Raw genomic sequence first — 12,106 nt, 5'->3', positions numbered from 1 at the left:
TAATTTCTGTCATGCACACAAATATTTTCAGGAAGACTACCTCAAGGTCCAGAACTCTGCATTGAAACAGAACTGGAAAACGCAGCGAGACAGTTGAGTCCTGCACCCAAGGAAGGGCAGAAATTCGGAGAAAGACAAATAATCTCCCCACTGCCCTCCTTAGAAACCCGGGGCACTTCTAGTGGAAGGAAGGAAGGGTGAGCAAAAAGGGCTGATCATGTCGAGAAACCTCCCCTTCCAGGACATGATTCCACTGTGAAAACAAAAACTTGAAAACCAATCTCGAGCCCTTTGTAAACTAGTGTGACTTAACAAATACTAGTTTTTAATGTTATTACTGTGTTTCTTGGTTCCTGTGAACATTCCAGTGCTTGTTTCATTGGGAAATTGCTTAATTAGATAATAAATCTCAAGAAAAGGCGCTTCTCCAAGTCAAAGATTCATTTTCATCTCTACCGTTCTGTGCAATAAGCACATCGAAAATGCTTTCTAAAGGAATTCCTAGAGGGATTCATTTAGTGAAGGAAGCAGGAGCAGTTGACTAAACTTTCCATGCCAAAATTAATTCACACAGAGTCAACCCAGTCAGTCATCTTGTGCAGTAAATAAATGCACCACCCTTCCCATGTACTCTGAGGATATTCCAGAAAATGTTCCTGATCTCCTTTTGTTGCAAGCAAGGGCTCGGAGGACCTCAGTTCAATTATTGCCACCTGAATATTTAATCCCAGGTTATAGCCAAACACCAAAAGAATATTGGAAAATAACAACAGGAAGTCAACTTAACTCAATGCACATTAGCTGTCTGAAAAAGAAGCAATTATAGGATACTATACGAAACTTAAGTAAATAATAGCAACAATGCACAATGCTTTGCTGCGCCAATGCTTTGATGGAAGCCTTTTACACACATCAGTTTATTTATTCTCCCAGCAACCTGTGGGCTCAGCACCAAGATTGTCACCTTTGACAAATGAAGCCCAGAAAAAGAAAACCACCTCCAATCCTAGTGTTGGAACTAGGATTCAAAGCCAGACAGTCAGGTTCTAGAAATGACCACACCATGCTGCAGTGTTTAGGTGCAGAAACGTTGTGAGAAAGGGAATCGATTTTGATCTGAACTCTGCAAACGTAACGACACCTTTGTGCTCACAATCTCCCCTTTGCCCCGGCAGATCACACTCGGCGCTTCTCGCTCTTGCTTGTGAGGCACCTGTGGGCTTCCAGTGGGGTTTGGCACCAGCAGGAGATTTAAGGTCAGGGGAAGGGTGCTGTCAGGAGATTGGTTTGCCTGGTTCCCCTGTCGGGTGAGCGCTGCCGAATCCCTGTTAGGAGACCCCAGCTCCTGTCCATGCCTCACTTCACTCTCCCTCTCCTGCCCTGTGCCCCAAGACGCAGGGATGCCAACAGCTCTTTCCTTAGATCACTAGGATACGGAACGATATGTGTTACTTCCCCTAAACACTGGCTGCATCTTTGTAAATGCCCTTTTATTAAACTTTCCTCAAGTCCCCATTCAGGAATGTGAGCAGGGGGCTCGTTTCTCCATCTAGATTAAATATGACTAGACAGAAAACAACGCCGCATAACCCACCATCCCACTTTCCATGCCGGCACAACAGGGCCAGGTTATAAACATCACAGCTATCTGGAAGAGCTCCACCCCTCCTACCACGATATGAAAGTTGTGTCTTCGTGCTCCTACATGAAAATTATTTCTCAAGTTGCTTGATTTTGTAAAAGGTCAGGAACTGTCTACAAATAGAACAGTATTTTAATGCTAAAAACAGTCATGGCGGGTTATTAAAACATCCTGAGCGTCAGGAGCTGGACAATAGCACATCTATCCATGCTGACTGTAGGTCTCTTGGAGTCGAATGACCTTGACTCGGGCATCATAAATCAGACAGTTAGACTAATTAAATACAAAAATATCTGATGCCATTCAGCTAATAATATAAGACAGTTGGTTTCCTGGATACAGGTAGTAAAATATATCCAGGAAATGCGATCCCATGATGCACAAGATACCAGGTGCATCCGTATTTCCCTTTCATCCTAAATCATCAGAAACAATGCCGGCTTGTGCAAAGGCTTGGCCTCAAACAAAGACAGCAATCATCTGAACTGACCTTCACAGCACTTCTTTTAAACATCTCAAGTTGATCTTGACATTTACTTAAGAGCCCACTCTGGCGAGAATGGAGGTTGTTTCCATGGAAAGGGATGCAAGAACATCACAGAGAGCCATCACTGAAAAAAACAACGTTTTTAACCTCCCAGCCCTCTCCCCTAACCCGTCTTAATAGAGCTGATAACTCATCACTTTTCCGCTCCTGGCTTTCAAGTTGCAAGTCCAACTTCACAGTCATAATTTACCTGGCTTGGTTAGGAAGATGTATTTCCTTTTACCATGACTGGACTTAATGTTGGCAAATTTAGGTGTAGGTAGAGGCAAGTAACTCACTGTCTTTGCTTACAAACCTCACTGTTTCATCATCAAAATGTGGCATGTAGGTCTTAAAACCTACGAGCATGTATAATTACTAGTGGAATGGACACAACAAATGCTCTCTCTCTCTGAATTACAGTTTCATACAAGAACGGTTGGAGAGAGGCGCATAATACACTGACCTACTTCCACAGTGAGATTTAAGGCATCTCTTGGGGCACTCTGGCACAGGCAGGAAGCAATGACCATGACCAAAAGGTAAAAGACAGAAGCCCTGGATCTTACTCCTTGGATTCTAGCTCTGGTAACCTCTAGAAGAGAGACCAGGGGTCCCTCACTATGAAATGACAATTACCTGCATGATGTGGGTTGTGGAGACAGGCAGGAACAGGTGGTTTATATGCTCGGACATGAATATCAAAAACCCTTGTGTTACATCACCTCCTAGGAATCAGAAATTATTTTAAGTGCTAAGATACTCATTGTACTAAAACAATGTCATTCCACGGAGTTCCTTTCAAACCACGCATGCTACTTCTCCTCCCCATCTCTAGAAGCAGCCTCCAAGGTGGTCTCCAGCAATCGTCTCTGGGCACTCACACACATGGTTCCCCCACACTGATCAGGACATAAGCTGCAGAGATAATAGTGTGTGTAGCTTTCAAGTTTAGCTCATAAAAGCTGCTGTGGCACCTGTCTTGTTCTTAAAGCACTCACTCAAGGAGAGCCCAGTTACAATACAAAGAGGACACTCGAGTGGCTTAATAGGATGGTCACCTGATGAGGAACGGAGACCCCTGCTGGGAGCCTGCCAGCCCTGTGATCCCGCCATCCCAGAGCAGGTCTTCACATCCCACTCCAGCCTCCAGGTGATGCGAGTCCAGCCACATCTGGACTAACCTCCTGAGACACCCCAATCCCAAATCACCCACCTAAGGTCTTCACAATTCTGGATCCAAGGAGACTGAAATGATTAATATTTGCTGGTGTAAGTCATAAAGATTGAGGAGGTAATTCCCCACATAGCATTAGATAACTAATATACTCTCCATTTGATTTCCTACTCTATCCAGGATTTCTCTCTCTCTCTCTCTCTCTCACACACACACACACACACACACATGCACACTCATATCCTTTCCTCTAAGACCTGATTCACACCCATTTTTTTAAAGCAATATTTTCACAGAGAATAGCAAAATATCTAGGAAAAACAGGAGACATGCACACTTTGATGACGAGACAAATTTGAAAGAATGAATGATTTAAAATATACACAGGTGTACCAATACAAACAACCAAAGTCCATCTGAAAGAGGTCTTGATTCAAGAATTTTTCATAAAATTAAATAACACATATTTAATCTCCATAATGCATATCACTCTAATTTACTTGTGACACAGTAGATGACTCCATTGTCTTACAGTAACTTAAGTGCGATACTGGTGAGATCATTTTATTACCCTGACAGTTATGAGTAGTGAGTTAATGTCCTGCTATTAACTCTTGTTAACTGCCGGAATTGAGTCATAATCTCTCAACTGGTAGTGACACAAGTGAGTTAGACTGTTAAGAGGGACATCTGGCAAAGGGCTAGGAGCCTGTTTAAACCAAGTATGAACTTCTTCAGCTGCAGAAAAATTGTAAACAACTATTAATTGTAACTTTACTATGAATCATGATGACACTGTACAAAGTGCTAAAGAAGTACCATTCACCACCAGAAGCACCCAAAGCTGATCACATATTCTTCCCATCTGCCTCCTACTTATTGTACATAAAATCAATTTATTATTAATATTTCAGGTCAATATTAAAATATAGGAAAATTGGATATGATAAACATTTACTCTTCATATTACCATATTTACAAGACTAAAATAACAAGACAAATGAAAAATCACTTGTCTTAAATTTTGGGGGGGGGGTATCTCCAGAATTTTTTCAGTAAAACCAGTCAAAGACTATTTCTAGCATTAGAGTTCAACAAAATAACAGACCTAAAAACACAGATTACTTTTGCAGTATTCATAGGAGTTTCTCTTAGAAAAATCAAGATTCTAAATTAACCTAAATAATATAACAGGTATTGAATTATACTTCAAATGAAATTTTACTGCACACAAATTTAGTTTCTGCAAAGGGCACTTTTCTTTGAACAAGCCCACAAAACAATTTTTTAAAGCTGTATGAATTACAGCAAAATAAAAAATTCAGAAAAGAATAAGATTCAAATGTATTATCCTTAAACAAGCAAAATTTTACCAAATAAAAACCATATAAAGGTTAATGGTTATGGAATGAGAATCACAGAGTGTGTTTCTGAGACACTTAAATGGACAAGGGTTAACTCGTTAACTCTAAGTAGCAGATCTTTCATACCTATTTTATCAGTGTCTTCAATACTTCCATTTAACACCTGCATTCATATAAGTTGCAAATTTTCAAAAGGGTAGAGATGAGGAACATTCATTCTCAATGAATTAACATACACAATGGTAATTTACCTAATATTAAGTTAGCTGACAGCACATTAGGTGTATAAAATAAATAAAGTATAATTCAACACATTTTCCTTAATCAATTAATTTTATTGTTGTGTCAACATTATATTCTTGTGAATGAGATAAATGTCACCCATTGGCTTTATCTACTTTCTACACATTATAAAGCAATCACTTCTCTTCAGATGTTTCATAATATTTGTCGAATGAGATGAATGAACAAATGAAGGAGAGAAGTGTTTAGTGATCCTGTTTAGGATCCACATGCTCCACTGGTGTGAAAAATGATATTATTCTTATGTTGCTCTCTCTGTTCTTGGATATTGCTTTTTATTGACCTACAAAATTGCAGGCAAGGTGTACTTTTCTTACTTCTCCCCCTAACTCTTCAGTGAGAATAATTATCTATATTATAATTTCTCAGAAAAATCAAGCCAATCATCAAAGCATTACCTGTATGCCCACTATGCCAAGCTAAAATGAGTAAGACTTAGGTCCTGCCATCAAGGGGACAGAAAATATAACCAGAGAAATGAAGCTAAATTACATGAAACAATTAGGGAAAATTAAGTGCTATGATGTATAACAGCATTTCCCAAAAGATCCATGAGATGTTATTAGATGTTTTATTAAAAAAAAAAAAAAAAGCTTCCATGGTCAAATAAGTTTAGGAAATATTTCATAAGACATTACCCTCTTGGCAATTCACAATGTCCATTAGCATATTAATGTCTGAAAAGTTTTGCAGCAGAGGAAAATGTTGTACTTTGATTAACCCAAAATACTAAAAATTTCTATAACCAAGGAAGACTTTGTTAAAATGTTCTCATTTTGATCATGAAAAATTTCATAAATGAGAAGAAAAATATAAGCATTTGGTACACATTAATTTATCAGGCATTAGTATTTTGCCATGTTTGGTTCAGAGTTTTTAATCTAAATGATAATAAAAGATTAACTGTAGGCCATTAAAGTCACCTTCATTTCTTTTTTCTTTCCTCTTTCCTCAGAAGTTACCATCATCCTGAAATTAGTATGTATTCTTCTTGTCCATATGTTTACTTTTGATTCATACATTCGTATCCATACATTCGTATCCATAAATTTCTGTGTTTTTAGTTTACAAAGGTTATACCACTTTTGTATACTTTGTGATTTACTAATTTTTTCAATGTATCTATTTATGAGCTAGAACCATGACAATGTATATAAACTTATTTCATCTGTTTTAACTGAGGAATTTTGTTGTTTTTACATAGATCACAAAAGGGAATTATTCAATAATCTATTAAGAGCCCTTAGCTTGTTCACATTGCTTTCCTATTATAAACAACACTGGAGAGACTATCCCTGTATATACACCTTTGGGTGTATACACCCTTGGGTGATGCTGATGAGACGTCCTAGAGTATATGCCCAGAATTAGAATTAATACAACATAGATATTGACAGTATTATCTTGAGTGGATATTTCAAACTTTTCTCCAAAGTAATTAAAGTAAGTTACTCAACAACCAGCACGCCAGTAAGTCGCCATCTCTGCTGACACATAGACATCCCTTAATGCTAATTTGATGGGTCTGAACCTACAGTATGCCAATACACAATGTTAATGTAACATTTCTTCTGAAATCTGAACAAGGTTTCACAAACATATTGGCCATCTGGTTTTCTTATTTTGTGAATTGTTTATATTTGGCAGAGTTAATTATTTCCTAAATGAATGTGTCCTTGTTGAAATTCACTGCAAATAATTTTCCTGGTTTATGGTTTAACTTTCATTCCATTGATCATTACTGATGTTGCATTTTGATGCATTTTTATGTTTATCACTGTTACAAAGTTTTAACTTTGGTGTCTGATGTTTTAAATTTTCAGTTTTATTTTTCATGTTGGGGATGTCCTTCTACATGCTATTTATTTGTGCACCATGTCATGTGGGTATTTAGTGTCCTGTGGCATTTCTTAATTAATCCATCTATCCCTCTGTACTGCTTTCCAATGTCACCTCATCATAGGATGCCTCTGTATAGAGAGAGCATAGTAGTTGAGAGAATGGAGAGTTTATGGTAGTGACTTGGTCATACATGAGGCACTACATGAAGGAAGTGTCATCCAGGAGGGTCTGAATACTGAGTGGGCATAGTAAGGTATGCAGATTTTGAGTCAGATGGGCCTTCTTTTATATCCTTTCTGTAATACTGAAAGTGAATTCATCTTGCTGCAAATGAAATTCTTTACTTGTAATTATATTATTTAATTCATAGTGTTAAACTATATAATAGCATTATTTTATGAAATAATATATGTAAAAGTGGTAACCAAATTGTCTTATATATAGAAGGCGTTCAAAGTTGCTAGCAGGAGTAGTAGCTGTAGCTCCTGTGCTTGCTAATTATGGAAGTAGGGGTGGTAGCAGTGTCAGTCTAAGTTAGTAGCTTGGCATATGAAAAGTTAAAAGAAGTCTGAAAGAAATTCCTAGGAAAGGAAAGATAGAATTGGGGGCACATCTGACTCGAAAGGTGAGACTAGCAATGACTCCATGCTGGGTCTGGAGGACAAGCTGTCAGGGGAATGGAGGGTAAAGGTTCAGGACAAAGTGTGGTTCCAGCAGCAGCAAGTCCTAAGAATTTGTTAGAAATGCAAACTCGGAGTCCCAGACTCATTGATTCCAACTGACAGACAGACCTGAATGTGGCCCAGTCATCTGTGTTGTCCCCTGCCCCCCACGTGACTCTGATGCGGACCTCAGTTTGAGACCCACAATTTGGAACATGAGGAAGAAATGGTACTAAGGAGCCAGGTGAACACAGTGTATGAGACATTCTCAGAGCTGAAGATGTAGATTTCTCACTGAAAGCGGCTGACATTCTCCTTCTCCGATGCCTTCACTTACTTCCAGTTATTGGTTTTATTTTATTGAACGGCTTCCCAATCTCAGAATCATTTCTCAGCTTTCAAGTTCTCCTTCAATCCACCTACTCGCCAAGGCAACGCCACGTTCATAGCCTTAATCACTCCTGTGCTTCCCACCACATCCCTCCTGCATTGTTCTCTGGCATTCAGCTTGGAGGCTCCTCAGGGAAGGCAATTTGTCTGGCACGATTTGATCTAACATTAAATACCATGTACATTTACAGAACTTTATAAATAATAAATGAGGATAGCAATAGCCTAGAACCTAGCTTTTAATAGTCAGAATCCCAGGCCATTAAATATAGAACACTTATCAATACTTGTATATCTAGTGACCCCATTCTGGTCCCCCAGAGACAGAAGTCTGCAAATACCACGCTGCTGTGTCTGTACTGTTTAACAACATGTTTATTTTCAAAACTAATTTCACTTGTGTCCAATAGGTATAAATGCATAAATGAGTAAAGCAGTCACCAGTCACAGAAAACAGGTCCCCAACTTCAGATTTCTTTACTGTGCATTTTAGAGTTTTATTGATTCTGTAGTAGAAACCAAGGCAGGGGAATAATGAGAGATCTCATTACAATAATCTCTCAGAGACCTGTGTCTCTGATTGTGTCTATTTTGACCATAGCAAGCGTCAAGTCCAGTTGCAAAGGCTCAGTCGGTTACTCGTGCCGCCAAGGGTCGCCATGTAGACATCTGAGCTAAGCGAATCTACCACCTGCTCCAAGTGGGGTGCATAGGGGAGGCTGCCTGCATTTCAAGCTTTGGTTGATAGCTTTGTAAACATCTGGGAATCCTGTTTCATACAACAAAATCAATCTTCAGGACTTGAAACATGCCTCTCCTACCATTTATACTCAATAATTCAGGTGTGTTTTTCAGTGTGTTTTTCCTTTTGCTTTATCATTTGTAGGTTGCCTTGTATTCTTGTGAGCTTAAAGTCTATAAACTGCTCAGGATAGGATGTAAAATGTAGACCAATAAACTATACTTTTTATTATCACTTCATATGTCAGATTTAACATTATAGACCAAATTAATCCAGAGTGAAAACACTTTAAATTTTTAAATATTTTAAGTAGTTGGATCCTGCTGACTCTGTGATATGAAATCATGATTTTTCACAATAAAAGCAATTTACTTGGGTGTCCAGTTTATCCACAACCACAACTAGAAGTTTGAAAGCAAGCTATAAGATTGAAATTACCCATTAATAGTGTTAAGGAAAATTTAAAATATCACCCACATGAACTTCAATTGCATAGAAAAAATAAAAACACAGAATTGCCAGCAATGATTTTATCTTGGTGGAAAGATAATGCGCAGTCTTTTTATTTATACATATTTATTTTCTAAATCCCCTATTGTAAGGAAGTGTTATTTTTATTCATTACAGTACCAATGGTAACAATAATAAAGTCAAATGAAATATGTACTTGGAAATATTTATAAATCTTATTTAAACTTCCACCAGACTCCTATACAAAAACAAACACACCAGAAATCACATTAACAAAGCCTTTCTTGAAAATTAAGAAAAGAATTCAGACATCAGCAGCAGCCAGTGAGTCACAGCTGTTTTCTTGACATCTGTGACCTCAGGCTGGAGGACACTGAGCCCTGGGGTGACACCATGCCACAGCCCTGAGCTGGGAAGCAGTGGACCCCAGAGGAAGGATTTCAAGACTTTATGAAAAATGCTTTTCTTTTTTTAACTGACATGTATACTAGAAAGAGCAAAGTCACAATTCTTCTGTGATAAGTAGTGGAGCATCCAGATCAGCAGTTCTGAAGGTGTAAATCTTGGATCCCTCAAGGTCCCAGGCAGGCTTTTGGGAGGTCCATAAGGTCAACGCAATTCTCACTCCTTTGTCTTCTTCATTATTTGCCTTTTTTACTGTGTTGGCACCTGTCCTTTCTCACTGTGGTGGCATTTGCACTGACAATGCAAACACAGTGGTGGGTAAAATTACTGATGCTTAGCAGAAATCAAAGCAGTAGAAGCAAGCTGTCCTAACAGACCCTGCATACCTCACCATCGTGCACCAAAAATGCCAGATGCACTTTGACGACACAGCAAAACTTAGTTATTAAGTCTTGGCGCTTAAGGACACATCCTAATAATCTGACAAAAATTGAATGTATAAAGCACTTCGACTACATAGTGAAGTACTCAGTTGCATCACTTATCTACTGCTGTGTAGAAATCAGCTCTAAACCTAGCAGCTTATAACAGTGCGGCCTCATCATCAGTTTCTGCGGGTCAGGAGCACACGCACAGCTCAGCAGGCCCTCTGGTTCAGGTTTCCCACAAGGTTTTGATGAGTGCCAACTGGGGCCACATGCATCTCAATGCCTAAATGCCTAGAGATCTACTTGCACCCTCATGCCTGTGGTGGTTGGCAGGATAGGATTCATTACATGTTGAAGACCACCCTCCATTCCCTGCCAGGTCATCCTCTCCACAGGAGCAAGCACCCAGCAGAGCCAGGGAGAAGACCAACATGGTGGAAGTCAGTCTTTTCCAATCACAGAGATCACACCTCTTCATTTTTGCCCTATTTGATTTGTTCCAAGCAAGTCACCAGGCCTGACCCACACTCAAGGGGAAGGAATCACACAAGTGTGTGGGTTCCCAGGGGCCCAGAGATTTGGAGCCGAGTCAGAAGCAGCCACCCATGACCATGATTTCGGGGGAAAGCCCTCGTATGACCATGAACACACGCTCTTTCTGTTAAACACCACGTTTGCTGTGAGGAATCACTAGCAGATAAACCACGGTTATCCAGGTGTGGGCACTTTGCAGACACTTGCAGAGCTGAGTATTTTTCTCTAATGAACAAAGTGAGTTTTGGGGCTTCAAGGATATTATTGGTATTCAATACCCAAAAGAACTTGAGCATTTGAATGAGTGTTGGAATGTTGGAAAATCTGCATCTGTCAATAGTCTTCACACTGTGTCCATCCAGTAGGTCTTTTTTGAAGATACTGGTATTGATATTAAAGAAGCTGGGGTTTTAAATTGTATGAGGCAATGTACTGACCCTGGGGAGCCCTGCAGAACTCAGTGAGCCAACTATTTTCAAATGGCCTGTGGATGCTTTCACGGGGTCTTGCAGGTATTCTCTTCAAAGACAAGAGGAGCCCATGGATCTCTAACTGATGAAAAGTTCAAGAATGTGGTTTCAGATTTCATTTTGCAACTAACCTGGAAAAAAACTGCTACATGCAGCCTTCCAGGGTAGCATTGATAAAGAATGCTCACAAATATCAGAAAATACTTCTCCATTTTCAACCACAGCCAAATGTCTACTAGTGATGGGGATGCTTTCGAGAGGTGCATCTTTAGGCAACTGTGTGTTCACCAGGGAGTGTAATGACAGTCACCTACGTGTTACCGTCTACACCACGCCTCAGTTTGCAGGACAGCCCAGTGGCCCACTTCATATGTGGTTAACAATGCATTATGGAGCATAAGCAAAGGAAGTCTGGTCATCTACATATACTTCAATCCCAACTACAGACATGCGCCACCAACTAGCTTCTGTGAAAGGCCTTTACAGATATGTACAAAACACCACTTTTCTTATCGAACTACTTATAGTTGTTTTGTTTCAACTATATTTAGAAAATATAGGCTTTTTCATTAGAAATATATTTGATGTGGATATAACATGGGTTTATTATGCTATGATTAAATAAATTATTTAAGAATGTCTTAAATTCTTAACATGATAAATATTGGTAGATTTAATCTACAGAAACAAAAGCTCTTTGGGATCTTAAAAAAGTTTTAAGGGTATAAAAGGATCCTAAAATTAGAACATTTGAGAACCACTGGACTAGATCTTGTTTTAATAAAATCATCTCAGCAGTATAAATAAAAAGACCTATTTCTCATTTACCCTACAAGTTCACTGGGGTGGCCTGAAGGAAGGAGCTCGTCCTTCTCAGGAAACCAGGCCTATGGGCCATTCTTCTCAACATGGTTCTATGCTCATGGAATACCAGAAAAACAAGAGCATAGTGAATGGCCAAAGGCTCACGAAGCTTTACCTGGAAGTTACATGTCACTGGCACTCAGTACTCATCAGCCTAAGAAAGCCACAGACCCACACCTAATTCAAGGGACAAGGGTGGGCCATGGTGGTTAAAGGAAATACTGAAACCCTTGGGGAATAACACCAAGGGCCATGGGATATACCCACTCCTCTCATAGGCTGCTGG

The 12,106-nt window shown here is 39.3% G+C and overlaps 1 protein-coding gene across 7 annotated transcripts in view; it reads right to left on the bottom strand.

Moving 5' to 3' along the window:
- INPP4B (inositol polyphosphate-4-phosphatase type II B) overlaps nt 1-12,106 on the bottom strand; it is a 543,252-nt gene that overhangs the window by 322,055 nt on the left and 209,091 nt on the right. Inside the window, exon 1 of one of the 7 annotated variants that reach the window (XM_054690017.1) lies at nt 2,808-2,829. The exons of the other annotated variants lie outside the window; for them this stretch is intronic. The gene's annotated coding sequence lies outside the window, so the exon portion shown is untranslated. Of the gene's footprint in view, nt 1-2,807; nt 2,830-12,106 lie in introns of those variants that run through there. 7 annotated transcript variants of the gene reach the window in all.

The sequence above is a fragment of the Talpa occidentalis genome, unplaced genomic scaffold (assembly GCF_014898055.3).
Source record: "Talpa occidentalis isolate TD23 unplaced genomic scaffold, MPIMG_talOcc4v2.1 talOcc4.8, whole genome shotgun sequence".
NCBI classification, from domain to species: Eukaryota; Metazoa; Chordata; class Mammalia; order Eulipotyphla; family Talpidae; genus Talpa; species Talpa occidentalis.
Note: the sequence above shows the minus strand (reverse complement) of the source record. Positions and strands in the feature narration are given on the sequence as shown.